The sequence below is a fragment of the Ictidomys tridecemlineatus genome, chromosome 14 (assembly GCF_052094955.1).
Source record: "Ictidomys tridecemlineatus isolate mIctTri1 chromosome 14, mIctTri1.hap1, whole genome shotgun sequence".
Classification (NCBI taxonomy): domain Eukaryota; kingdom Metazoa; phylum Chordata; class Mammalia; order Rodentia; family Sciuridae; genus Ictidomys; species Ictidomys tridecemlineatus.
Window position 1 is genome coordinate 25,195,447 of NC_135490.1, and position 27,228 is coordinate 25,222,674.

Here is a 27,228-nt window from a genome sequence, read left to right on the forward strand (position 1 = left end):
TAATCAGAATAAAGTGGAATCCCTGTGGGCTAAGTATCATCTTCAAAGAATTATACATATTTTTTGCATCCCCTTAACTTCTCTCTCTATTCAAATTTAATTAAAATATAACTTTAAATCTTTACTTTTTTAAGATGGGGTGGAGCTCCATGATAGAGTGCTTACTTAGTATGTACAAAGTCCTAGGTTTGATCTCTAGCACTGAAATAAATTTTTTTTCCAATTATTTTATCTTTCCTTGAGACAAAGTAGGCATTTTCAGTTGTTTAAAATACCCAAAAGTAGCTCTGGTTTACATCTAGAGATCATGGCATCTCAGTAAAATGTTTGTCAAATACTAACTTGCACAGAAGCTCTAAAGATACTTTTGTCTAAACATCATTCAGTATGAGCAATTTTTAACACAGCTTTTGAAAACGATAATTGACAAGGTTCTTTTCATGTGTGGTATATATATTCTTACTATTCTATTATAGCTTATTTCAGCTGATTGTTTTTGTTTGTGCACAGTTATTTTTCTCATTCATTTGCCAGAAAGTGAAATGGTATTTGAAAAGACTGGAGACTATTTATAGCAGATTTCTTGGAGTCTAATGGTGATGCTCACAGACTCCATCTGTGATGCCATAGATATTCAGAAACTTAATGGACTCAATTTAGAAGAGAAAGAGATAGGATTTGATTAGTCTAGGATTTTTCAGTCTTATTTCCCTTAGCTCTTAGCTCCCTTAGCACTCGTGTGTATTGAGAGTCAGCTTACACATCCCAGGTCCATTCATTTGACTTGCTTTCTGGCAAGGAAGTGTTTCCTCTTCTATAGATGAGGGGACTGCAGTAGCAGTTTTTCTTCATCAGCTCACCCTCCTTAATGAGCAATTCTTGCTCTTGTCCCATGTCTTCCCTGATACTGAGAAGCAAGTTTTTAAGGCATCGCATAGGAGCCCATGTTTGTGCAAATCTTCAGTATTAAGGCAAATTTTGAATAGTGGAGGGCTGGTGGAGAAGTTCCATTCTTTTCCTCCATCCTAAAAGGACCGGACTGTTAGAAGACTCAGGGACTTCACAAACTGTTGCATTGGAGATATTAACGAAAAATGAGAAATCAGCACAACGTCCAGCTCAATAAAATTCTCCCTTGTATTTTATTTCCCTCACCTTTTCCCTCACTCCCACATTTCTGGATTTCACTCCCCAATAAAGTGTTAGTACATCTGCTTTTCCCTTGAGTTTTGTTTCTAGGGAAACTTGGCTAAGATAGACTATATCAACAACTTAATGAGTATTTATGACTGTGATACCGCAAACTTTGTAGGCCCTTGGTAAACACATGTGCAGTAGTGATAAAAGACTCATGCTTACCAAAAGACATTTTGATAAGATGAGCGCCCCAATGAAGTTCAAAACAGTGATATAGTGAGATTTAGTGAGAATTTGCTGTCTACCAGATGCTGTGATAAACACTTTGCGAGGGTTCTTTCTTCTACTCTTCTCTGTGATCCAACTGGTTGACACTATTATTAATTCAGTTTTTACAAACGAAGAAACTGAAGCTGCCAGTAGTTAAAGCTCATCTAGGATCGTGAGTTAGTGTCAGAACTGGGATCCAGATCCAGAACTTGTGGTCTTGACCACAAACATATTACCCGAACAAAGTTTTATTTTTGCTTTTACACTTCTATTTTATTTAGTTTACTGGTCATATCTACCTACTCTTCTCTTCAACAAAGTTTCTTTTTAAGATACTTCCAGTGTGTCTATATCCCCATTTAGCACTACCTTTTCATAGTGTGAACAATGTCATCCTCACCCTCAGCATCAAAGGATAGTTTGTAGTAGTTTCTGCAAGGCATGCAGAAATAAAAGGAATAAGTATCAGAAACTCTTAAAAAATGTGTGCAGTACTGAAATTTGAGTAATAAATGTGTGCAAGGAATGCCGGGGCTTTGTCATGATTAGTAAAACACAGGATGTTCTACAAATCTACTCAGATGTTCAACAACTGAAAAGATATCAAAAAGCAATAAATATTGTTACTATAACTAGTAATTAAGACGTCTGTTATTTCAAGTTCATTGTCAAAATCAATGAATCAATATTTTCCTGGGGGAAGAAAAATGTCAGTATAAGCTGATGGTTAAAAACAGTCTCTTGCTCAATATCTTTTTAATCTTTTCAAAGAAATAATATATTTCATTAGCTTACCTTGGATATCCACCCTGGTTTTCCAACTTAAGTCACTGAAATAAATCTTTAAAGTACCGACATATAAAATATACATAAATATTTTAAATGTTTCTTTTCAAATTCTTACTGGCAAAGATGACTTCATATTTATAATCCATTTTAAGCTCAGATGGAATCCATGAATATTTCCTACTTCTGATTTAATATCATTAATTACTAGTTCTAATATATACACACACACACACACACACACACACACACACACACACACACTTAATGTTGCATTTTAAATATTTTTAGGAGGTCAAAAATTATCCCTGAGAGAAACTGAGAGATTCAAGAAGAGATAAAGATCATGAAACTTGATTACAATGTAAATGAGTTATGTATATGATTTAAAACAAATTTCTGCTGTAAATGTGTTTATGATGTTATTATGCAAAAACTAAAACATAGAGGTATATGCCAATATTCTTCAAATTAGCATACCCTATCATTAGCTCAGGTGCTTTTACTCTAGAGTTCTATTGTTCAATACAGTAGCCACTAGCTACTGTGGCCAGTGGACACTTGATATATGGCTAGTCTAAATTAAGATATGCTGTAAAGATCAAATATACACCAGATTTAGAGAAATTAAACTTTTATAAAGAAGATAGATATATTCATTTTTCATTGATTGACTGTTGAAACAATATTAACATATCGAGTAAATAAAATGATATTTAAATTAATTACTTATTTCTTTTGTCCTATTAAACCACTACAAATCTCAAAATTACATGTATGGCTCTCATTTTGTTATATTGGGAAATACTACCTTAGAGGATGAATTCCATTACCTCAAAATGGAAAGTTCTATATTTGATGTCAATTCCCAGAAGTCACCATATAGAGTTTAATAATAGCAGAGATGATAATAATTCATGAGCATCATGCCTTCTTCCATTTAAGATAACGTGGTTTCTTAAATGTATTTATCACCATTAAGTGTTACATTTATGCTTCAAGCAAGTTTCCTTTTTAAACTAGATCAACTTGTAAGGATATAGTTAGACACAAAAAATGTAGATTTACAAGTCCAGCTGAATTCTCTCCGTGGAATTATTTTGCCTTTTAGAAGCTAGCCATGTTAACATTAGTGGAAGTTCAATGCACCTTTGAAATTATAAAAACAGTCAGTTGCTAAAAAAAATAAATAAATAAAAAGAAAAGCCATTGTGTCTTAAAGACGACCCTGGTGTGTTATCGTTCACAGTATTTTGGTAAATACTTCAGAGTTTTTGGAGCCTGAACAACACTGCCACTAGGAAATAAAATGAGAGATAGAGACCAATCCATAAATAATAAATGTGAAATTTCACACACAAACATGCATGATGACACAGTGTGAAAGAAGAGAAGCAGAAAACACTATGGTATAAATGGAGTACATGTGTACACATTATTCTTTCTTCTTGAGCTCAAAAGGACATTGACTGCTCAAGTGCTCAGTAACCAGCTATTTGGAAGATGACATTTGTTTCATGACGTCATCTTTTATCTTCGTTTCAGGCCTGTTCCCGTAAAGGTCAGTGTGTACCTTAGATAAATAATGGATGCTATCTGAACATCATCGTTTGTGGGAAACAAGCAGTTCCATACTTTTTTTCCCCCTATTCATACCAGACATGAAGCCAGAAATATGATCCAATGGGTACATTGCTATCTAAACCTGACAGAGGATGAAGTGAAGCTGAGGAGTGATCAATAATAAAAAAAATTTCATATGTCCATAAATTGACCTCATGATGTATTCCCATATGACTTCTTCAAATAATCAGGCTGACTCCCTATGTTTCCATGTTTCGTATTAAGGTGATTCACAACCTGACCCACACTATCATTCCAACCTTATCTCACATTACTCTCAGATGAGTTCCTTATACTCCACGAAGACCAGCTTCCTTAACGTTCCTGAGTATGCATTTTCTTTCATACGGACACTTCTTTCCACCTGCTTTTCTTTTTGTCTGGAGTGTTCCTCCTCATTTCTTCTAGTGACTTAAATCTATTTATTCTTTATAACTAAGCTCAAATTTCACATACTCAGTGAATCTTCCTCTCAATGAAAAATGATTTTCAAAATCCACTTAAAAACATTTTTAGATCAGTCTGTGGGAAATAAGGCAAAGTAAGGTAATTTAACTGAGAATAATTTCAAGGATCCTATTACCATTTATTAAAATGTAATAAGCTTCTGTAAAAGCCTACATTACACACACACACACACATACATACACACACACATGCACATAGGCTTTTTGAACTGTTCTTAGAAAGTGATATAAGAAATTAAATATATATATTTATATATTCACATGCACATTAGTACATTTATGTTAACCAAAGATTATGTTTTATCACTCTATGAAGATTTTGGAAAAAAAAACCAGTAACTGGAGATACATTCATCATTTACTTTGTTCTGAGACTATTTCCTCATTAAAATGAAAAAAATATTAGTTTGTAGTGTAAAAAAAAAAGTCAACTCCACAGTATTCAAGGAATACCAAATTAAAATTTCAACTTCAGTCATGACAACAAAACATGTTTCTCTTCAAATTTAATTTCCATGAGAAACTATTCTAAATTAAAACCTTCCAGTGCAGTGTCCTTCCATTTTTTGCATTTTTACTACCTAGAGATCAAACAGTTTGACACAGCAAAAATTCTGGTGAGTTAGGAAGAAATGCTGATTGGTTTGTTGGCTGGTGGCCGGGGGAATGTTATGACCGAGTAATTATGTGTTCTGGACAGATGCATTAACCAGGCTTGGGGCTGGAGCCACTGGATATTATTTTAGTCATAAGGCTAGAGGAACTGAATCATTTTCAAAGCATTGGCTGGCTGACATTGCCTTACTGATGCCTGTTCCAATGACTCCTTGGCAGTAACTTCCAACGCTGCACTTATGACATGGTAAACAAAAACTACATTAAAGGTTTGCTTTTTAATCATGAAGGAGTTCAACATTTCCACTAAGCTCTCTTGCTATTCATCAAGTCACATTGAAAGCTATTGCAGATTTCCACAGTCCTGTCCTCTGACGGAAGAATTGTAGCAATGTAATGGGGAGAAACTCTTAGAATTTTTTCACAGCGATTAAAAAAAATGATCAGAATTCAAAATGATAATTTTTTTTGCAATTGTTCACATTATTTAATAGACTGAAAGTTGACAGTCTTCTTTTACTGAAAATTTATCTCAGTTCATACCATCCTTTATAAAACATTTATGCCTAATAATTAGAAAATGCACATAATAATAAAAAAATATAGTCAACCTGATGATTTGGGCTTCTGGGAAAAGATAATCAATAATCAATCAGTCAGCTTCAGGTTCACTTTACCTTTTATGTGACTTAGGTTTGAATTTAAATTTTGATACTAGGTGGTAATTAAAAATCTAAAAAATTTAATTTAAGCCATCATTAGTTATTACAAGTATTTTATACTTGTTATTTAAAAGTTTAAATAATCATTTTTGTATACTTAATATGATTTTTTAATAGAAGAATATTTTCTTTTTAAAAATCATTTGGAATTATGAGGTTCATAGGGACATTTCTCTTAAATTCAGCACTGCTAAAGTGAAATGCAAATAATAAAGTCATCTTTTCAGACTATTTGGAGGTCTTGAATAATGTTTCATATCATCAAGTGATTGATTTTGATAAATTAAAACAAAAGTGATGATTGGATGGATAGATGAATAGAGATAAAAGATACAGATAGAAAAAGATAAGAGTGTCTCCTTGCTGTTGATTTATTTTTTAAATATAATGATATTAAACAGAAATATTGGAGGATATACCTCAACCAGCTAGATCTAACAATGTTCTTTGAAGATTCATCATTTTGGTTCACATTCATAATATTATTGTGTGTGTGTGTGTGTGTGTGTGTGTTTTCTTTTGATTATTCACAAAGCATCCATCAGGAGATATCACTTTTGCTGATAGCATTTTTTTTGATTGCTGATAGCATTTTCAATAAAATTAACCTCCAGATAATACTATGAGTGGGTATATTTAAACTAAAATTGTATGTTTCCTAAATAACTGCAACTGAAATTGCAAAGAAAAATTCTCCAACATATAGATTAGTAATGAAATTTGCTAACGTGATTGTTGTTAGTATCATTATTTTTATTACAAAAACTTTTTGTTTAAAAGGAAGTGTTATTTCCTTATAATAATGAGTTACCAAAAATCTTAAGGTCATAGTTAACCCAAAGACACTTTCATGAACTTATTAGGAAAATCTTAGAAAAAAAAATCCTCCCCAAACCATAAAGTAGCTACCCAAAGTATAAATGAATACATTATCTAATATTCATGAAGAATTCACTGAGAAAATTTAAAAAGACTGTCTGCAAATAAGACCACAATAAAGGTGAAAGTTTTTTTCCCTAGAAAATGAAGAATGAAGCAATAAACAGAAGAAAATTGAAATGACCAAAGAGGCAAAGTTGAATAGTTTAATGCCAAAATTGTAGCATACTTTAAGAAATGATTATCATTTCCAAATAGAGGAGATTTTGAATTTTACTATGTTAAGAATAGTTGGGGCTGGTGTTGGGGCTCAGTGATAGAGCACTTGCCTAGCATGCTTGAGGCACTGGGTTCAATCCCCAGCACCACATTAAAAATTAAATAAACAAAATAAAGGTATTGTGTCCATCTACAGCTAAATATATATTTAATCTAATTAAATTAAATGTTATAGTCCACTTTGTACTTTTCACATAACCAATATATTTAACAGAAAAGCTTTAACAGGGAAAGAATATTGCTATATCTCAACATTAAAAACACAGTATAGAAGTCTCTCATTTTTAAATTTTTATTCGTTTTTGCACTAAGGACTCAAACCTCACAAAATAAGTTTATCTTAGAACAATTTTAATTATTTTAATAAACTCATTTGCCCTGAATTGTTACTAATTTCTCTACTAGTGTTAATTATTGGAACTAATTGCTACATAATTATTGCATGTATTATTATAAACCAGCAATGAAATATGCTAATGTGATCATTTGTTATTCCCAACATTTATTATTTAAAAGGAAATGCTATTCCCATGTACCAAAGAGTTATCAAAAGTCTGAAGAGTTAACCCAAAGACACTGGGAACAACAATTTTAGCATATCTAATTCCTTTCTGTAAAACAAGAAATCAAAATAGTTGGTAGTATCATTTCAGTTTGATTATTAATATATTTAAAGAAACAGCTGCCACATAAGAGGTACTTAAGAAATATCATGAATAAATAAATATATTGTTAATAAGTGGGTGGTTATTTACAAAGTCTAGTAATCAGTATTTGTTTTAGCATCTATCATCATGCATTATTTTCATTCATTATATATCCTGAATACTCACTTCAAGTATAAGAATTTTCTGATTAGATGTAAGAAATTCTAGGACTCATATTTTTTCCCCAAAGTTTTCACAAGTACTTTATAGTTTTTAAAATTTCTATTCAATAAGATGCTTACTTTACTGTGGTATTATAAAAATGTGGGTGAGGTGAGGAAAAAAAGAGTCTTTGAAATAGCAAGATATAAAATATGGTAAAAAAATGTTTAAAGATATTTTATTAACATAACCTGCAGTAAATGTGACTTTAGCATGGAGTTGCCTAAATTAAACACAGAAACTTGCATAATATATTCTCTCATGGACTTAATGAAAATACAGTACTTAAACAAGCTTTAAAAGCAGGAATACAAAAGAAAGTATGTTAATGTGAAATGATCCTTCACTAATGATTTTCCTTTAAAAATTTTTTTTAAACCATATATAAACAAGGCCAAAATGACACACAGACACACATCTGTCATATGTTTGCTGCTTTATAGTTACTGCTTTAAGAAAGGATATGAGTTATGAAGTGAGTCCTTTTGTAAACATTCTAATAAAGTCTGGGTAAGATATACAAGGTTTCAGAACCCTTCAAGCTGCTGTTCTTTGAATAATACTAAGAATTATATGAGTCTCTAAATTCCTTGTATAAGTTGCTACACCAACTCAAAACACTAGTTGCTTTATCACTTATTAAAATATTTTAAGAAAATCAACGTTGTTCTTTCACTTTACAGAAAGGTATGGACACAGCAGTGAAGAATCTGTTTTATGAATGCTCATACCTTTTGGAGAGAAGGATTAATGCATTCAATTTATAAGCCTCAATTCTTTATTTTCCCTCTCCTAAAACCTCAAATCATTAGCCCAACTGATTATACCAAAGATGACATGAACAATAATACATGCTAGACTTTTTTAATAGAAATGAAGATTTATTCATGGATTGAGGAGACACAAAAAATGCAATTAATCTATTATTAAGTGCCACCTTTAGAAACTAAAATGAACAGCTAATAGATCTTAGAAGCATAGAACAAACAAACAGTAGCATATTTCCTCTTGGTCTCACCTCTCTGTTCTATAGAATATTCTTAAAAGAACATTATTTCAGTCCTTTGGGATTGATTCACAGACTATTTAAGGAACGTAAATTCCTTCCTGTCTTGAGACTGTAGTATTGGTAGTCTAAATCTATTTGTAATAACTCTACTGACTCTTTAACAATTTATTTTTTACTATTCAATTCTAATCTAAAATCAACTTCTGAAAATGAAAATGTTAAAAATTATAAAACCTATTCCAATAATTAGGAACCTCTAAATTTTAGTCTAGTCAAATTTTATAAAACTACTTAAAGGGAAGGAAATATTAATATAATAAGAAAATCTGAAGCCAAAAATAAGAAAATAGATCTAACTCAAATTAACAAAATATTATATAAATTGTTACATTCTTACAAAAGGCTTCAGTCAACATATAATTTACAAGGTTTAAGAGTTTCATGGCTATAGTACTAAGAAATGTAAACATAATGACAGAAAGAATAAACTAAAAATAAAAACAAACTACAGATTAAGAATATTGGTTTATATAAGATATGGAATTATCACTAGCTTCCTATTATAGAATAAAGATTTATATTCCTTAAGTCTCTTGTTAAACTGAGCCTATGAATCTTATGCCATGAACGTATTTCTATTTTCAACAGAGAACATTATCTATGGAAAAGAACTGCTTCAGCAAAATTAGATTTTACAAAAAGAAAACTACATAAAGCAGAGTTTGAGATTATAGAATTTACAGGGATATTTGAATTCTTGCTTTTCTGTTAACAACACCCAGCAACTCTGGGACCTTCACCCCCTTTGACTGATAGATACTATACAATATTTATGCATGCATGACAACAAAATATGTTTCAATAAAAATATATTTGAACTAGCAAAGCAAAATTGCTTTAAGCTTTTGATCTGTCTCATAGCTCACATCTCTGAAAGTCTTTCCCTTTCAACAGTTACATTCAAAAAGTCAAAGATATACAGCTGACGATTCAAGCTGAATGACACCATGATAAACTATGGTTTCTCCTGCAGATAAAATACATCATAAATCGGTGCAACACTTACCTCATTTTAAATATTACTGTCTCCTTTTATCAGGTAACACTATATGACCTCCCCTTACCTCCTTTCTTCCCATATTTTACATGGGAATTTAATTCTATTCAATGATCGCAACCAGAATTTTTTTTAATTAAAATAGGATATATGGCTTTAAAGGCTTAGGTTATCTGATAGACAGATTTAATTTAAAAAAAAAATAGTGAAGGGGACAGACTGACTTCTGATGCCTTGTAAAATGTAGCCATAGCAGAATTATATCTATTTTTAAATTGCAGTAACTTTATACTTAATTGCAAGTTATCACATGATACAAAATGATAGGCTACACTGTTTAATAAAATGGAAATGTATTCACAACTAAATGGCAAAGAGAGATTTCTGCAGGGAGTGTTTGACAGACAACATAATGTGTAGCTTTTTCTCATTAAAACATCTATTCATGAATCACAATGGCCCTATCAACACTGTGTTTCCAGTGGACTGCTTGATTTATGCTGTCAAGTCTCCAGCCAGAAGTTATCCTTTTTCTGGATACTCAGAACTGGATTACACTCCCAAACTATTAAATGTGTTAAATGTGCTAGTATAAATCTTGATTATCTTCTTACACGGCTTTGGACTCATAGCCTTCATCCTCCCCGGCCTGTTGGGAGGGGGCTTTCTCCTTTGGCTGAAGTCAAAAGGAAGGAGGCTCCCTCTGGTCAGGAGGCAAAAGCTCTGGTAAGGAGGCACCGGGGTCAGCGGGTAGCCAGGTAGCCCCGTCGCTTATCTGGTCTTTTGTTTTCAGGACTGCCCCAGAGCTGTGCCAGTTCTGTCCTTCTGATATATCAGTCTTGTCTGTTACGAGGAATGTCAGGCACCAGGCCTTTTCCAGTTCCCATGCTTTTAATCTGAAACTGGTGGTGGGAACAGAAAACTTGCTCCAGGTTTAAGGCCTTAACCTTGCCTCAGGTCCCCTCACGGGTCCATCTGCTGAGTGCTTATGCTTTAAACACCTAGGACAGAAGGGATGGGGTAAACTCTTAGCCACTTCCTTTTCTTAATCTTGTTTTTTCCTTAGGAGGTCCGTGGCCATCAAAATCTGATACGTATTTCACACAATTTTAAAGAGATTCCCAAAATAGGTGGAAAAAAATCTGTTTGCCTCTCTGGGTCCTTCTAAAAATCATGATTAATTTTGACTATGCAGGATTGCCTACGAAGTGAGAGCTTTGCATGCATCAGTAAATAATATATCCATTTCCAGTAAAATACCAAACAGGAATAAAATGCCTTTCTGGAGATCCTATTGACTGTAAAGATTTCCATTTAGTTATATTTTATGAGGGCTTTCAATTCACCAGGGGATGTATTTTTGCTGAAATATAGCAAAATCTATTCCACCACTCCAGGCTCTATGGAAACATGCCTTGCATTTGTCCCACTACTTCCTTGAGTTGACATGGGGTTAGTAGTGCAGTCTGTAACCTTGAAATACTGAAGCCAGTTAGTCTCAATACACTCCCTCACTGATGATTCCAGACTTGCCGAACTCAAGCCTCAGTGTTACTCTCAGCATGAAGGGTCCACACTTGAGTCTTCTCTGCTGTCCTCTTCCTAACCTCTAAACAACACTACTTCTACCTTCTAGCTTTCTTCCTTTCTGCCTGCCTCCAAAAATTCAGTGTCCTTTTATCAGCAAGTCTCCCCACCTGGGCTTAATTCCATCTTCTCTTGCTTCCCGGAGAACTTTGTGCCATCAATTACCTGCTCTGTTCCTTGCCATGGACTCCATCCAATGTGCCTCAAAGACACGTGGATGAATTTGGAAAAAAACATTTCATGTGTCCCTACCACATTCCTCCAGCTATTGTTTCATTTGCATTCTATTCTTTTCCTTCCGTGATATGTAATCCACTCATTATTAATCACTTGTTTAATATCTATCTTCACGATAGATCAGCTCTATAAAGGCAGGGATTAAGTCTTTTGAGTCTTTTGTGTTCCAGGCTAAATCTTTAGTGTCTAACTCAGATTCTAGCACCTATTAAACCTTCAAAAACTATTGATTCTGTATGCTGGATTATTTAATTTTAATTTTAATAATTTAATTGTATATTGTATATATTTTCTATTTATGAGTCAATAAATAAAATGACATTTTCTAAAGAGCCACTGTTTTTTTAACCCTTAAGAATATAGTCATGATGATGACCTCTCTCTTTGGAAACCCTCCCGTTTATTGCTTCTCCTCCCCCTTCAATCACTGGGCCTCAGTCTCATTCCTCCAGCCCTTACAAACTAACCACCACCTACATCACACCCTCCTTGCCTGGAATATTGTAGTGGACTCCAATTTCTCTTAGTCCAATCAATTGATCATTATAGGAAACTAATTTTCCCCTGTTCAAAAAAGCTCAAGCATTTCTCACTGTTTATTTACCCTAAGCATTCAAGGGCCTTCATAATCTGTACACTAATATCTCCATTCAGACCTCACAAGTCAGTCCTTCTTCTTATGAAGACCACAAATGCCTTATGTTTTACTTCTTTAAACTTTTGTTCAATGTCAATTGCCATGCCTGGAATTCTCCCTACTACTTTAAGTCTCTCTAAATATTATTCATCTTTAAATATTCAATCCAGATTCAATTTCTTCATGAAGGCCCACATGAAATTTCGAGGTATAATGGTGTCCACTTGAATCATTATTTTGGAAATTGACCATGTATTTATTAAGAATAATTTTGTAAAATATTCCCTATGTTCAAAATCAAGAAGTACGAAAGCATTTGCAAAAGAAAAAAGAAAAAAAAAGAAAAAAAAAAGAAATGTCTCTCTCCCATCCTTTTCCTTCAACCAAGTAGGTTCCCTCCTGGTTATCCAATATTATTATTTTTGTGTATCTTTCCAGAAATATTTCATTAGAAGGAAATAAAAGTAGCTGCCTTTCAATATGTATAGCATTTTGTACCAAATTAAGCATGCACTTATTTCCTCTATAGATAGTTAACATTTTATGTACTTGCATATTATTTTCCTATTTATTGAAACTGTGCTTTGTCTTCTTTATAGAATGTCTGTCACACAAATATTCACTCATTGATTATGCAATTCATTCTTTCCAAGTTTGAGATAGACTACTCAATAGTAAAATTGCATTTCCACTACCTTCATCCTCAATTAAGAAGGATAAAAAGTAAGCATCAGGTTTTTTTTTCAAACACTTCCTCCCCATACACAACCATTAAAGGGAAATTAAGGCATAACTAATTACATATGCAGATGTGTATTGTTCTACTATGATAGTTTAATTTGTTCCAGATCCAAGCACATATTACCGAATTTCCTTTGGTTCTGATACATATGCTGATACAAAGATTAACAAAATTACTGATTTGTAATGGATGATTCTGTTTCGTTTTAGAAATCTCCCATTTCTGCAACATTCCAAGCTTACTAAAGGTATGTTTGCATTGAAGTTTTTTTCTGTAATTGAGTCGCTCTCCGTTTCACATTGGACATATTAGAAATGACATGACAGCCCACCCACCTTGTTACTTTTTCCTAAATGCCCCACAGTTTCCTACAACTATTTTAAATGTTTATATCAAACTGTGAAATGATAAGGCCCCAAGATAATTTTTTCGTATAAAAATAATACCTCAGAATGAAGTCTTGGAAGCAAAGTGAATTTCCTTCATAGTTAAACATTATTTCTAGGTATATTCAATATATAATAATGGATTGGTATCAAATATTCAGTTTACTTCATACTATACAAAATGAAACCTTAATGTATTCCCCATATGTGTCCCTTGAGTTAATATATTTTTTCTGATTAATCTTGTATTTAAATCAGTGCTTAAGGTTTACATATTAATTACAAAAACTAATTTTTCTTAAGAATAAAATATCACTAAAAAACTTCAGTTCTAAAACATTGTTTTAGATTACTTTTATCCAAATCAATGTTTGTCCTTTTAAAAACTTAAAAATATTTTTCTCATAACTCTATAAAAAATACTGGTATTTGACAATACTTAGAATTTTAATAGCTCATTAAATTACCAGAATTGCAACTTTATGTTTCTTGATGACTATTTCCTTCCCTCCACCACCCCCTGCCCCTGCAAAAAAAAAAGAAATGCACAGAAAAATTTCATGAGTCAACTCTTATTTTTATGGGTCTTTCACTCAGAGTCTCATAAAATTCATAAATTATGAAATATTCAGATAGGAGTGAAATCAAGTAGGAATCAAATAATTGTTTCATCAATTGATTTTATTTTTATTTTCAATTTTGATAACTTGTTTTGGGTTTATTTTAGATTTGAGACATATATTATCAAAATACTTAATTTTAAACACATTGCTCAAAAGAGATATTAAGACACTGTTAAAGTTGGGTTAGAAGCACTTCATTTTGAATGGCATGATATATAGCTGGGGAAGTGAATATCCCCAAATAATTACACTGTCTTTGAATGAGTGGCTCATTTATAAGTAAAATAGCCAATGAGACTGAGGTAGTAGTTGTCAAATTTATAGGAAGTATTTAAAGGAGCAGAAATTCTCTTCTTTTATTGTCTGTTTCTGGATTACATGGAGATTATGAAGAGAGACAGGAAAAAATGACAAAGCAATTTGAACAGTCCATCAAATTTTCAACTAAGAAAATTATTTTTCTCTGTAGATAAGCTTCCTATAACAACTCCTTATTGTACTGTATTGATTACAAGTTTTTCAGGGGGCATAAAGGAATCTTATTTCCACATTTTAACAAAAACGCAGAGATGTTTATTCTCCAAAGGATTTGTTCTTGGTTTCACTAGCATTTGGTAATCCTCCATCCTCAGTTCCTTTGGTTGGTTGCCATTTGGCATGTTGCCTTTGATTTTATGAGTAAGGTTCCCAATCATTTCTGCAGCTGTTATCAGTGCAATCTGACCTGTTTGGAAAGGGGAAAACGGGGGACAGATCTCCACAACTTTCACAGAATTTCATTCCTGTAGCTCTCTTCCCACACCTCTCATTCTGGTTTTCTTAGTGTACATTCCTCAACACAGACGGTGAAATTACTAGATCTTGGTTCAAGAAAGACACAAAAGTGAACCATTTTTAGGAATCATTGTTTATAAATATATTTGTTTATCAGTGAATATGGGATCTATTAACTCTATCCAGTTTACATACATACATATATTGTTCTCATTCATGCATGGCCACTGATAATGCTTCTAATTTTATATAGTTTCTCTCTATCTCCAGCTAGTTGTTTTTTTTTTACATCTCTGATGATGCTGATATCTTTTATACTGATCTCAAACAAAATAATAATTTTCAAATGGTATTCCCATGAGTCCAAGTGATACAGAATAGGGGTGATAGACAGCTACTGTTATAGTTTTCAATGTTATAGTTTCGTCTCCCTCCTTTCAACCAGAGCACTACCTTTTAATTGGTTTCATGTACTAGACTTCCAAGTAAAATTTCATTTATATTGGTTTGGTTTTATTGCTGTTATTGCTTATATGTGTTTTGTTTGTTTGTTTGTTTGTTTTTTGAGCTGGGTCTCTCTATGTTGTTCAGGCTAGTTTCAAATTCCTGAATTCTCCCATTTGTCTCCCAAGTACCTGGGAACTACAGGTAAGACCACCATGCCTGGCTTGTTAAAATTATATTTAAAGAAGGGATTTCACCACCAATTTTAGAGACTACCTGAATTAACTCACTCTTAGAGATGGCTTCAGGTCAGTTCAGCCCATAAATAGGCAAGATATTATTATAGTTAAAAAGACCTTTATGAGCAAATCTGCCCCTCCCAATCTCTCTCCTTGTAGCAAGCTATCTAAAATTTCTACTTCTAATCCCACCTTTTTTTAAGCATTGAAAAATCAGTTTTAGGGCAACTATAATAGGTTGGACAAGAGAACACATTAAACCATCCATTAGCACACCATAAGAACATGTGAATCTATTAGTTCTTGGGACCTAGTGGGATCTGGGAAGAAAAGTTAGTAATTTTTATGAAAAGAGATAGAGAAATGTTTCCTAGGTCATCACTTTTGGGGCTAGGAAGTTCAGTGGAGGGGTGGCTAGAGCAGAGAGGGATGTGATGTTGAACAGTAGAAGGCAGTGACAGGAACCCCCGGCTCTGATAAATGGGCCAGGCATGGGCCAAAAGAGTGGAGGACAGAAACCTGGTAAAGGTAAGGAGGGGGAAGCACTTCATCTGCCCCTCAGCTTGGTCAGCAGAGTTTCTATTTCCAAATCAATGTAGACCTTTCTTTTCTGATCTGAGTACTTTATTCTTCTAATCTTGTCAACTATAAATATTTTTGTTTTAACTGAATTTTGCTCTATAAGTCTGCTGTTGTCACTAACATTTCTCCTCCACCTCCTTTTCTTTCTTTCTTTTCTTTTCTTTTCTTTTTTTTTTTTTTTTTTGTACCAAGGATTAAGTTCAGCAGTACTTTACCACTGAACCAAATCCCCAGCACTTTTAACTTGCACTCCTCCTGCCTCAGCCTTCAGAATTGCTGTGATTACAGGCACGCACCACCTCGGCAGGCTTTTATTTGCTCTATTTTGCCTTTTAAAAAGTTACTGTATGGTGCTCAAGTAAAATATAATGACAAAATTCCATAATTACATTCTTATAGCAAGCTATAAGGGGCAGAGTATTTATCTAACTCCCACAACTTTTTGAATAAAGGAAAAATGTCAACTGGGTATAGTTTTTGCATTATATTGAAGTGAGAAGTAAGATTGAGTTATCTATGACTCCCTATGTTGAAATTATTTTACATCTTCAAGCCTGTCCTGCAGGCAGCTGACTTTTAAGCTGATCTCTGTACACACACAGTGATTTCATGCTTCTGAATGGAGAATGATCCTTGGCTAATTCTAAAGCCAAGTTAGTGGGCAACTTAATTTTTACAAAGGAAGAAGAAAACAAGACTATGTATTTTACAAGTACAGGTTCAATCAATGCCAACTTCAGACGAGGATGAGAGTTAAAGTGACAGAGACTCTCAATGAAATGAGACCAGAACTCTACTTTTATCATCTTACCAACCATCCCTGCATTTATATATATGGAAATTTCAGATGTGCATAGTAATACTACCATCTAATCCTCTACAGTCAACAAAGTTCTTTGGCATGCATTTTCCTTTTTGCAGACTGTGAAATCTGAACATCCTCAGACCCAGCAGAGACACAGCATGATGCCACTTGTAACTGAAGAATACCTCTCCATGTTCCCAAATGTTTGCAGGCTCCAATTGTGAGAAGTGATCCCGCTGGGCCACCGTTCTGTGAGGTCCTGCACCAAGCGTCCCTTTGCACTTACAATGTCTACTGCGTGTAGCACACAGGAGCAGCTGTACCTTCCTGCAGGTAAGAGGCTTCTTTATCCATCACGTTCAAAACAAACCACTCCGAAGTGCAAACACCTTTCAAAGTTCTGGGCACTTCCTAGGATGCAGACATAGACGCCTTCCTGAGTTCCCTGTTCCTTTGATGATCAAATAAAACCGAGCCCAGATCCCCGCTGTTTGATGTGCAGCTCTGTCCAGTTTCTCTAACCGCTTTGGAGGCCCCTCTGTGGCGTCTGAGATGACTCACTCCGGGCTTCCCAGCTCCCGAGCCTCTGCGAAGGTACCCCGGGTCTAGGCAACCTTTTCCTGCACGAGTGATCCTTTTTCTAAAGCTCTATTTATACAAATTACTTTCTTCTTCCTTTGATTAAGCAACCGGGATTTATTTTCTTTTCTCTATATATCAACCATGCACACATCCAGTACTGAAAAACTCGTCAAGGTTTTGTGTTCCTATTTATTTTTATTTCTGATGAGGTAGGTTCAAATCAAATAGCAATGCCAGAAAAAATAATCAAACATCTCACAGTGGGCTTTTAGACTGAGTTTTCCTTTGTGGATCATTTTTAATTCTCTTTTTCATCAAGGGGTAATTAAATCGGTATCTGTGCTCAAGAGCCAGCCAAGGCGGCAGCAGAGGCCAAGGCGAAACCGCTCAGGCCCCACAAGCTTCCTTGCAGGCTTGTTCATGGGACAAGTGCCCTTCCCCCTGAGGAGACTTTCAGGAGAGACTGAGAGAGGGAGAAAGAGAGTGAGAGAAACTTCCAGTGCTGGCTACCATTCAGAAGCTGCCCATTCTTCCCCCCTGCAACTCTACATCCCACATCAGAGGAGCAGGAGAGATCCCAGTAGGAACAGAATCCTACCTGGATCCTGATGGAGGGAGGAAATCCCCTCTCTCAGTGAAGGACATTTGTCTTGAATTTGATTTGGTGTCACTGAAGATCCATGAGGATCAGATTTCCTTAAAGGACACTAAAAATGTTTACTTGGTGACTCTATGGGTTCATAATGACCATCGCTATTAAGAGTGGCAAGAGCACCCTTCTCCCCATCACCAACAGATGAAAATCAACTCTGTAGAAAGAAAAAAAAAAGAGTGTGTGGTTATCTGATAATAAACACAACAGTTACAGCTGAGAAAGCTCTGAGGTGAGCAGGATAGGTCAGCCAGGTGACTGAGATGGTGTCTTAGACTTCTCTTCAAAATCACACCCTTTCAGTGCCAGTCCAAAATGTTTCCCAGTATAAACCTGATTCTCCCCAACCGCCCCCCCCCCGCAGAGTGGAAGTTCTACAGAAGTATTGTGTGTGTGTGTGTACACGCTCATACGTACAATTATGTGTGTTTAAACTGTTGTGTCCTCAATGCCTAAAACAATAGGTATTAAATATTTGTGACTGGAATGATAGAACATTAGAAGCCCCTGCTCCATGATAAATGGAGTTTACCAACCAAGACTAGCAAAAGAAGGAAGTAAAGTGCTCTTTACCCACAGTTTGGAGAAGAAAGAAATGGTCACCTGGGAAAATAAATTGTGACCCAACACAATCTTCCCCTACTCTTCATACTAAAGGGAAGCAAAATCACATGCAGATGGAGGAGGGTGCACAGAGTGATTCCTTAGGTTCTTGGAGAGAAGAGCTCCTAGAACAGGGTGCTTAGTTGGAAGGTGGCATACACCTTTGTTTTCTAAAATTAAATTTGTGAACAGTAAAACTGCAGAACTCTCCAACTACTAAGTAAAGGAAACGACTAAATAAAATGTAGTTTACATGAGTTCTGGAAATGTCTCTAGTAAGAGAATCATTAACCTGGGACTTTGCAGTTCCCACCCCATTAGGCTTCCCTCCTCTGGGTGCTTTTGGAAAGGGAAGGCTTGGGCGCTGGTAGAATAGACTGTGGACTCCGCAGCTCAACACCATAGGAGACTTGGTTGCCGTAGCCCTTTCCCCAGCCCCAAGCCACAGACATCATAAGCCCTGGCCCCAGCTACTGACGAAGACCATGTGCGGCTGCCATAATGTGTATAAAAGGGTCTCTCCTAGGGGTGGATTTCTTCTGTTCTTGGAATGCTTTTGGCAGATCATCCACTTTTCCCCCGGCCTCTTGGGAGTATGAACATACATTTTTCGTTATTGCAGACAGTATTCTAAAGTGTCAGATTGTGCACTTCCCACTACCTCTCCTGTCACCCAACCAAAAGCTCTTTTCAGCGCTTGGGACACTGGAGCACGCGCCCTCGAAAACGTCAGAAAGAACCTCCTGCAGAGCCAGGAAAAGTCTGACTGCCCTCAGGCTGTGCGCCGCAGAAACCTTCAGCTGGCTGGTTGCACCAATTTAGGAGTCTCTGCAGCCACCAGCTCTAGCCTGTCCCCGGGAGCGCCCGGTTCTAGCAGGAACGCTAATCTTTCAGCGCAGAGCGCCCAAGTTCAAGGACTGCCCTCTTAAGATTTCAGACTCAAGAGGAGTATTTTGGGATTCAGGGGAGAGAAGAGCGGGTGGGGCAGAGCCCGCCTGGACGATCCGGGGTCGCGCGCGAGAAGCACTGAAAAGTAGGAAATAAGGATCTGTTGACTTTCAGTTCTTTGGCTTTGATTTTAAGCGGCAGTGACGCTGGGTGGTTTCGCACCCCCACCCCTTTCGCCCCCTGCCGCTGACTCGGATTGATCCTGGAGCTAGTTACGGGTGTTAAACTGGTACGCGGGTGGGGCAATTCATTAGGCAAGAAATGGATTAGTTGTTTATTATCTATAAACATTCCAACCACAGCAACCTATCATAAAACCACGGAAGGGCCTATAAAGTAAAGCAGCAGCGAAGCCTCCATGTGGGCAGTGTGGATTTTGCAATTGTTCCCGGGTGATAAAGTGTCCATTAGAGATGGAGAGGGAGAGAAGGGAGGGAGCAATAATAAAGTGAATCGTCAGGAAGCAATTTCTTAGATTTAGGAATCAAGATTTCTTTAAGTTGAACCGGGTAGGAAAAATATTGGGGTAAATTAGAAGGGGGTGATTAAAAGACAAAATAAGGGTTGGAGGGCCACCGTGAGGTCATTAGCCAGGTAGATGCCAGAAATAAATGCTGTGGATTAAATGAGGATAGCCATTTAGTCTTTGGTTTTTTGATGAAAATACTTGGTCAGTGACCATGAAAAGCAGCCCAACAATAATATTTTATGGGAGAAAAAAGTTTAAAAAAGTTTAGTATCTTGTGGCAGAAATTCGCTTTTGTATTTGGCTTTTTAGAATTTTCATTTGGAACAAAAACAGTTTGCAGTTTTTAAACAAAACAAATTGCTATTTTGTTTATTTGTATATTTCTTAAATTTTTCTTTTTGCACGTTTGACATTTTACTATTAGAAATAGTAATGCAATATATAAGCCAGTTGCCAAATAACTGGATCAAGTATAATACTTTTCAATTTAATTCAAATTCTATTATGCAGAATCAAGTTATTGGTAAATTTCTTAATTTAATTTCATAAGTATACAGGTTTAGAAATAGTGACCACATATCAGAGGTTTCTTATTTCTCAGTTTTAAAAAACTTATTAAAGAGAACAGTCCAAAAATGGGCATAATTTATAAGTAAACATTTTAAAAATATACTGCTCTGGTAACTACCTAGATCAAGATGAAGAGCATTTACCAACACCAGAGAAGTACCCCTCCTGCACTGAAATTTTTTAAATTAAAAATCCATTTATTAGATCTTATTTTAGAAAATGTTGATATTTAAATAATTGCTTCAGTGCCTGGATTTCTTTTCATTGCCAGTATTTTGTGGATTTCCCCCCCTGGGGATTATCTTCTTGAAAATAAAAATGCTTTGAGCATTTTGAAGAGGGAACAAAAAACAGTCTCTACATCCAAAACCCCTTCCCCCAACTTTTCTTATTCCATACTGAGAGACATAACAAACAAACGATTACATGTTGGAAAACACATCTGAAAACAGAAAGGTCACGTTACTACCAAGTCCTGGGGAACATTAATCTGGTGTTTGGAAAAAAAGTTGACAGTTGAAGGTTGGGGTTTCTCTCTCTTCTACTCAGAGAGGGAGGAGGAAGAGGGGGAGGGGAGATAAAATTTGAAGGAGATAAAAGAAAAGAGTCAACTTTGTGGCCTTTTTACTTCAGAAAAAAAATTATTTTAGGGCTACCAACTTTCTATCCCAGATTTGGGGGGAGGGGGCACAGGGACTATGGGGACTAAAAGTCTGAAAAGACTCCAATTTGCATTGACTCTGTGGAAAGGTGTGTGTATTGTCCTAAAATAATTAATGTGAATACTGAGAAATAATCAAAATAACATCAAGCTCTGACTGCCTGAGGGGAGAATTTGCAGGACAAAAGCCAGTCCCTTTTCTAATAGCTTGTGAGAAGGTGAAAGTTGATTGCCTGACCATTTCCCATTACAGCATTTATCTAAGCGGCTCCCCATTCCTCCCAGGCCCAGGACTCAGAAGTAATTCCTCTTCCTGACTTAGTTAAGTACGGGTAACCCACCACCCAGTGACTAGGTATCTAAAATACTGATATCTGGCTACCTTTGCTTGAGATACCTTTTATCTGATTTTGTAAGATAGAATGAGAAAGAAGATCTGAACTACATTCCTAGAACCATGATTGGAAATTATCATATTGAAATTATGCTGATAAATTGCACTGACAGCAAACAGTGAATCCTTCCATATGGACATGCTCAGATCTTCTTGATATCTCTAAAACTGAGTTTTCCAAGCGGGCTGATGGAGGCGGGGGGCCAAGAAGTGAGAGATTTAGGATTAGTTTTACCAGAGCTTTGTGTAACCTTGAACATGTCACTTTAACCTTGAAAGGTTCAGGTTTCCCGTGCACAAAATGGGATGATGAGCTCTTTCATTCTCTGTTTGTAGGGCAATCTTTAAGTCATCCCTCGGTAGGTTGCTAGAGCATTTTCCCCACTGGGCCCTTTGCATGCCTGTTAAAAGCGCAAGCATGTATGTGGCCCTATCTAGGACATTCAAATACAAAGATTCTGGCATAGATTCCGGGCTGGGAAATATCCCCTGGACCCCCTGCAGTTAACTGCCTGTGATGTGGTGTCCAGGGCGAGCCAGAGAGCTCTGCACCTACCATCTCTATTCATGCGCTTGTGACTCTAGCCAACCGTAAACCTCCGAAGCTAGAGTGTGCAGGGAACAGCGCGGGAGTTAAAAATAAGACCAGAGGATGGATCAACCCGCACGTCTTTTCCCAGTTTCCCTATCTGGTGCTTTACAGCTTCAGGGCTCAGGAATTTCAGCCTTTCCGGCTTCATTGGACTCCATTTCAACCCTTCGGTTGACTGTAAGCATGTCCACTTCCTTCCCAGCCGCAGACCCCCAAAGGGAGGTTGGATGAGTCTGGGGCGAGTGCTAGTGCCTGGTGCCCAGCAGAGCTCCGGATGCAGAGGGCTACGAAGTCCCCGCTGCGTCCAATCCCCAGGAGCAGATTATAGGAACGGTAGGAACGACCAGCCCTAGAGTTGCTTTGACATTGGGGGATGGGGGAGGGACGGGGTCGTTTGCCTCGGGATGGAATTATTCCTGATGGTTTATTTTAAGACGTGAACTCCAGGACGCTGCAGCGGCTGCTGCCGTACATAGCTCGCGGCGTCAGGCAAGCAGCCAAATTGCAAGGACTCTAAGAAGAAGTAAGACTGGTTCCAACCAGTTATCGTTCTTTTTCTTTTCTTTTCTTTTCATTTCTTTCTTTCTTCTTTTTAATTTTTTAAAAATTTTTTATTTAAGCAGTGAGATCCTGAAGCGCTTGTCTCTCCATTCACAATTCTTAGCAGGCTGCTTCTGCATTTTCCACTGCACCTCCAGATCTGCCAGGCAAACGCCTTTGCACTGAAGACCCAGGGTGGGGGCCCTGGCAGCCACACGGATTCCTGCCATGGGACCTCTCATATGTGTAGGGTGGGTGGAAGCTGACTTGACTCTTCCAGGCTCCTTCCCGGCCACTCAGATTTAGATCCATCAGTTCAAAAATCAATGTCACAACTATTGCCAAACAAAAACACACGGCTAAGAAAGATGGCAAATAATTCACCTGGGACCAAGGAGGGTGCTGTCCTTCTTTACACTTTCAGATATCGCTTGAACTCTGTCATCCAGTACTCCTCCCTCGGTACCTATTCTTGGCAGTCTTCATCCCACAGAGTGTCGCGGACGTGGTGTAGGACGAGAATGGGGCAGAACGAGCTGTTTTCCCTTCAGTGTTAAATCTGGAACCCCCACCCCTCCCCACCATTGAAGCAGACGTGCAGAAAAAGTCCCCCCGACGGGCTACCAAGCTGCGCTATAGACTGAGATGAAGGATGAGAGAGAGAGGCTTTCAGTGCTTCGGGAAGATAAGGTCCTTGAATCTTGGAGGAATTTAGCCTCTTTTCCTCACGTCAGCAATTGCTTCTTGTTTGTCACCTGCCGCCCCACTCACCTGGAGGGAGAAGAAGTGGACCCCACAGGTCGCTGGGGAAGGCCTTCCATCCCCCACTCCCGAAGGCCATTTAAGATTTGCTTAGTTCTGGGGAAAGTCACAAAAGATACTTGTGTGAAAATAGATCCAAGGTCAGGCGCAGAGAAGCTCCAAAATTTCAACCCTCCCTTTTCATAAATATCATTCCAAATGTGTTAAAAACGACGTCGTTTTTAAGGTTTGGGGATTTCTGATGCTACACTTGAGATATTGAGATCAGGTATGATTTATGCTAGTTATGCGGCAGAACACCGTGGGGAGGGGGACTAAAAGAAGAGTTTCCAAAAGAATATATATGCCACTTAACATATATGCCGCTTAATCCAAAAGGCTCCCATGATTTTTATGGGAGCAATTGCAGTTAAGAAATTACATTTAAAATTAAATAAAATTTAGTTCTCTTAGTCATTTTACAGTTTTTCTAAACTTATGTCATTTGGTTATAGAATTTTACTTTGCAGAAAAAGTATTGCTCCTTTATCAAATTATAGCATCATAGTAGCAAATAGTATGTCCAGCTTTTAAACACAGTTATTTTGAAACAAAAGCTTTTCAACTACCTGGGAGGATATACACAACAGGAAAAAAAAATAAGGTTATATTTTAGAAATTGCAATCATTCCCCTCTGTTCTTTACCCCAGGAAAGAACAGATAAATTTGGGTTACACAACTTTTTCTTTTTAATTCTCAGGCATGGGTTGGAAAATAATCAATGAATATTTGCAAGAAAACATTAAACAGCATGAAGCATGATAAAAAAATGCCTGTATAAATCTTCCTAGCAAAACTAATCTATCATACATTTCATATGTAACCCTATTAAAGTGTCAATTATTACTATTGTACTTTTATGAAATTCACTTATGATATTTATAGTTTGTATCAAAAATGGGAAAATGTAATATCACTTACCTTAATTCAAAGCTCTCCCCAATGAGAGAATTTTTGCCTAAATAGCAAATATTAAAATTTAAAATTTGAAAGAATTAACTACTTGAAAGTGTTTCTGCAACTTTAGAATTTGTATTTGTGGGGTTTATTTCTATACTTCACATGGGTGAATAATTGGGTGACCCTCACCATTTTCCCCACATAAGCTATGCATATTAAGGGAGAGAAATTAATTTTGAAATTCTTATTAACATTGGGATTATAGAGCTAGCTTTATTCTGAACTACAGAGGACTTCTGGAAACCCAGCGTAAGAGAGTAAAAATATCTACCACACACATTCACAGCACAAACTTCCTATCCCCAGTGAAACAAGAATAATCCTCTTATTGCATTAAAATGGTCACTAACCTTATAAAAAGAAAGGAATGTTCTAATCTCTTACCTGAAGGAGTCTTGTCAATGTAACAGGAACTGAAATTGTGAGTGCTCTGTGCTGCCTATTACAGTACAGAGTTCTGTACAGCATTGCTTTTGTGAAGGCTGAAGTAATAATGTATGACTATGGCCTCCCGGGACCCTTATGAAAATGAGATATGTAGCTGGTTCAGATGAATGCTGTAGACTTCAACCTGAGGATATAATTGAGAAAAACATACACTAAAATATAATTAAAATGTTATTCTTAACTATAGTGCTTGCATGTTTGTTATTTAGTATGTGCATATTAATGTTATATGAAATCTATGTTAAGAAATTATAGTAGTTATGTAAGTGTTACTCAAACTTTGTTTTATGTCAGAGGGGCAAAAATTGCCTTAGAAAGCAACTGCTTTCAAAGTCTTCAGACTGTATATTTTAATTAATAACCCCTCCCCCTGGCACCAGGCAGTGGTGGAAATCGAACCCAGGTCCTTGAGCACCCTGGATAAACACTCTACCACTCTGCAGCTCCCTAGTCCACATCTTTCTCTTTCTTAAAAAAAAAAAAAATTCTGCTTCTTCACATGTGGCTTTGAAAGTTTTTCTGTTGTGACTCTGTATTTAAGGTGTTTTCCATTGACTCTATCAAAATAAAGTAATTGTTATTTGGGGATATTATATTTACTTGAAAATGTGTGCATATTTGTTTAAAACTATGAATTCTGGGAAGAATATTAATTCTATGAAATATAAAATGAGTTTGATGTAATGAACAGCTACTGTTTCAGCTAATAAAAAATAAAATTTATATCTCAGTAATATATTATAAAATGTATTATTATTGTCAATCTAAGTTCATATTAATTTGAAAACAAGAATAAGTTCTTTTAACAAACTGTTGGCATACCATTATGTCATGCATATGGGGTTTTATTTGTTTGTTTATTGGCTGATTTAGAATGAAAAATAATTCTGTGAAAGAAATTTGGTGGATTATCTAGTCAATTTTTCCAGTATAAATTTTAAGGTGCTAAAACTTAATCTAATATTTTTATTTTTAAAGTTCTTTTTTTTTAAAGTCTCAAAAATCGAATACTTATGCTCGCTTTGGCAGCACATATACTAAAATTGGAATTGTACAGAGAAGATTAGCATAGCCCCTGCTCAAAGATGACATGCAAATTTGTGAAGCATTTTATATTTTCAGTAATGTAGTCATGCAAGATACTGAATTTGGTGAAACAAGCTAAGGAGATAGAGGGTTTCCATGTACATTTCTTTACATCTTTGTGAAAATATATAAATGTTTTGAAATTTTAATTAATAAAGAATTATGAAAAAAATCAAGCACTTATTAGAGGAAAACTCTACTTAAAATTATAATGATCATTTTGCTTTTTTAATCACTAATCTTCATGCCAGAAGAAATATGCTTAAGAGTCATTTACACCTATAGTTCACTAAAAGAGAAACACAAAATGTTATTCTGTAAACAGAAAACAAAAAAAATGTACATATAGTCATATATGTGTATGCATATTTTTTTCTTTAAAAAGAAGATTAAAAGGTTTCAAATTTTGAGCAGCAAAAAAGGAGTATAACAAACACTACAGTCCAAAGCAAGAATAAACCTAGGAATAATTTTTAGGCAAAGAAGAAAGGACATATTCCAGGGTAGATTTAATTTTATTTAGGGGCATTTGGGATGAAAGAGGGGTAGGCTTTCACTATCTAAATTAAATTATCTGAATTATCTGCCTACATGGAGCAATAGAGACACATCCAAATGAGTTATGTAGATACACCCATAACATGAGAATATAACCTCCCCATTTACTTTTTAAATAATTCAGAACTTTACTTTTAGTTTGGAAATACATTTTAGCAACAACATTTTGAGACTTAATTTTCAATTACATATTCCCTGTAACAATATTCTTTTAAGTGTAGTACACCTCTAGTGAATGCTCATCATTTATATAACAGCTATTTATTAACTGCCTGTTAATATCCAGACACTACTCTAGGATCCCCAAAAAGTAAAACAAACCAAATACCTACCCTAGGTCGAGTTAGGACTTTTTCTGAAGACTGTGGAACTTAATCATTAGCCATAGAAAATCCTGTAGTTTTCAGTTGATCCACTAGGTGGCAAAGTGTGCAAACCTGGCAGCTAATATGCAAATATCAGCTTTTGGGCATATCTTGAGTGAAATTTTCCAGCATATCTTGTTACAAATGTCTCTGTTTGTCACAGTTAATAACTAAATGGTCAGAATACTTCTTGTATTTAATTTTAACAAATCATTTCTTGCTAGAGACTC

At 35.8% G+C, this 27,228-nt stretch overlaps 1 long non-coding RNA gene and 1 other non-coding gene across 2 annotated transcripts in view; one reads left to right on the plus strand and one right to left on the minus strand.

The window, feature by feature from the left end:
- The window catches only part of LOC144370317 (uncharacterized), a 28,775-nt gene extending 3,652 nt beyond the window's left edge, over window positions 1-25,123 (minus strand). Inside the window, exon 1 of the long non-coding RNA XR_013430296.1 lies at window positions 24,927-25,123. This is a non-coding gene — a long non-coding RNA (uncharacterized LOC144370317). The remainder of the gene's footprint in view (window positions 1-24,926) is intronic.
- Window positions 25,124-26,002: 879 nt separating this feature from the next.
- Window positions 26,003-26,109, plus strand: LOC120884360 (U6 spliceosomal RNA). Its single transcript, XR_005726777.1, has one exon. It is a non-coding gene; the product is annotated as a U6 spliceosomal RNA (small nuclear RNA).
- Window positions 26,110-27,228: the final 1,119 nt, after the last annotated feature.